The sequence below is a fragment of the Myotis brandtii genome, unplaced genomic scaffold, assembly GCF_000412655.1.
Source record: "Myotis brandtii unplaced genomic scaffold, ASM41265v1 scaffold6, whole genome shotgun sequence".
NCBI classification, from domain to species: Eukaryota; Metazoa; Chordata; class Mammalia; order Chiroptera; family Vespertilionidae; genus Myotis; species Myotis brandtii.
Window position 1 is genome coordinate 506,042 of NW_005370271.1, and position 2,941 is coordinate 508,982.

The following is a 2,941-nucleotide window of genomic DNA, read 5'->3' on the forward strand; positions in this document are numbered from 1 at the left end:
CCACCCTCACCTTCCACCCCCTCCTCCCCCCCCTACCCTCACGCCACAGTTGGGAAACCGGGGCCTCAGAGGGAAAGGGTCTTGTCCCAAACACATGGCCACCCCCTCTCTAAGCTTTGCTTTAGGTCCTGGGCCCCCGACTACTGGAACATACCACGTGAATCCTGAAAGCAGCCGCGGGCAGGAGCCAGGCCATCTGGGAGCAGACCACGGGCCTCCAGGGGGTGGGCAGACAAGGTGAGGGACCGGAGGGAGCTCACACACACTGAGCATGCGTGTGCCAGCAGCGCTGGGCCAAGTGCTGCTCGTCCGCCGTCACACTTGACTGTGCGATCGTTTCTGTCCATTTCACAGATGCGGACACAAAGCCTCAGAGGAGTAAAGGCACCCGCCCAGGCTCACCTCCCTCCAGCCGGAGCTGGAGCCATTCTGCCTGCCTGACCCCCGGCCTGCGCCCTCCCGCCTCTCCACCGCTCCCGCCGGCCGCTGTTCCCAGACCACACCCTCCCAAATATGAAACTAATTTGCAAACCAAGTGTTCGGTGCCATTGGCAAGAGGCACAGGCCTCGAGCTATTAGTGCACGGCAAGTGCTCAGCTGGGCTGCACAACAGGCATCCAGTGGGTGTTGGCAGCCCCCCTCCCCCCGCCAATATTTCAAGGGAGAGATTGAAGCCACATGTTTGGAGGCCATATGCTGATCGGATCGCTGGAAGGACGTTCCGTATAAATAGCAGGAGGCGCGGCCTGTCACTTGGCCTCACCTCTGGTCCCCGACCCAGGCTCCAGCCCCCAAAGCCAGCTAGTGCCAGCCCTCCCCGGCCCGAACACTGACTCTAAAATGCGGAGGCCCACGGAGCCCGCCAGCTGGGAAGGGTTAAACCGCAGGCAGCAGGTGCAAGGCCGAGAAAAGACAGGTTCTCCTGGGCCCCGGGCGTGTGGGTGGAAGAGAGAAAGCCAGGCAGTGGGGGCAGGCTGTTCTCCACCAGCCTGGCCTCCTCCCCTCCCATCGCCTGTGGAGTCTGGGGTCATGTCCCCACTTGGCCCTCCCCCCCAGCACACCGTGTTCTCTCTGTGGGCCTCAGCGTCTTCTAAGACAGGGGTTCTGGTCAGGGGGCCTCTCCCAGCCCCCAGCTCTGCGGGTCCTGGGGCCGGGCCAGCTCCCCCTGGCAGGGGCTGAGCATGGAACGCAGGCCCCTCCGAGACCCAGGTGGGACCGCTGGGCCACACGGGCTGAGGGACTGGGGTTACTGGAGCCGAGGCAGCACACGTGTGTTTCGAATTTGCTTTTAAGTGCTCTCCGTGCCTGCCTGCTCCGTCCCTCCCCCAGCCTCCTTGTTCTGGGCTGTAATCAGTTTGGATGGAGAACAGCAGACACACGCGGGAGGGGTGATGTGTGGGGAGCAGTTGGGGCTGGGAATCATTTCGGGGGTTTTGTTACTTGCCAGCAGCTTGCGGCCCATCTGAGGGGAAGGGGCGTGGACATATGGACATTGGCTGTGTCCGGAGGGCAGGAGTGCCGGTCAGGGACCTGGGGGAGGGCTGCAGAGTCAGCCCCTGGGGCTCCAGCTGCTGGACCCACATCCAGGCTGAGCGGCCTTGGCTGTGGCACTTGACCTCTCTGAGCCTCAGTGGCCTCATCTGTGGAAAGGGGCCCAGATGCATATTCTGGCTGTAGAGAGCCTATGAGGGCTTAGGGCAGATCGGTGGGCGGCTGGCTGGGATGCCCTTGCTCTTAGGGCCGGAGGGTTGGGGGATGGGCCGAAAGGCCAGACCTCAGACGCCGAGGGCCATGGGGCAGCCTAACTCCCACCACCTGCAGGTCCCGACTACCCACAGCCTGTCCGAGGTCGCACTGGGAGGGCCGCAGGGGTACGTGTGGGGCCTGGGCCCATCCTGTCCGGACCGTGGCTGCTGTCCCCGCACCCAGCTCCCCACCTCTGCTCAGACACCCCCAGGCTGTTGGCTCCCACCTCGGCGACACCCCAATTGGGGTATGAGAGGCTTACTTGTTCTCTGTGTCCCCGCCGTCTGTGAATAGCACTGTAGATGGCGGCAGGCCTCCTCCCAGGCTCCAGGCCACCCACTAGGGACCGTTTCAAAGTCACAGGGTCCCTCGAGAATCAGATGAACACACTGCTCCCTGCTTCTGGGACAACACACTTCCCCAAACTCTGCCCAGAGTATGAGGGTCTCACAGCCCCCCCCCCCCAGAGGCACTAAGTTGAGACCCTGCTGAGGATTTGAATTTGAACCCCATTCCCAGCAGAGGAAGCCAGTGCCCAGGGGAGAGCTCTGCTCTGAGCATGCTCCGGGGAGATGGCAGGGCCTTGGGGTCAGATGGTCAGACCTGGACAAAGGGGACTCAGGAGGGTCAGCACTCACACTCTGCTCTGGGGCTGCCCTCGCACCGAAGACCTTCCCCTCCCCAGACCCCACGGACAGGGCTGCCTGGGCATGCCGGCCAGCAGGATGTGCAGAGACAAGCTGGCCCCTCCACCCCCCATTTTACAAATGGGGTAACCCAGGCTCAGAGAGGCTTCTCACCGCCCTTGCTCAGGCCTTGGTGTCTGAGGCCCAGAGCGCTCAGCGGGCCGGGAGCAGGGGCCCAGCCCACGGAGGGCCAGCGAGGCCCCAGGGAGGGCGTAGCCCCGCCCTCTCCCACTCCTGTTGTGAGCAACTGATGGAAAGTGGCAACTCAGAAGGCAGAGGTTTCCGGCCTGCCAGATCGGGGCTGGGAGAACAGATGGCCAATTCATCCCACCAAACTTGGCACCTAAAACAAAAGAAACAATATGTGTTTGGCTCCCTAATCTTTTCCTCAGGTTCCCAGGCAGGTGACTGGAAAGTCTGATGACAAGAAAGCATCAACTCACTTCTCTCAGGACACAAACCGCAAGCCAAGCCTGACCATTGTTCCGCCTGTTCCCTCCACCCCATCC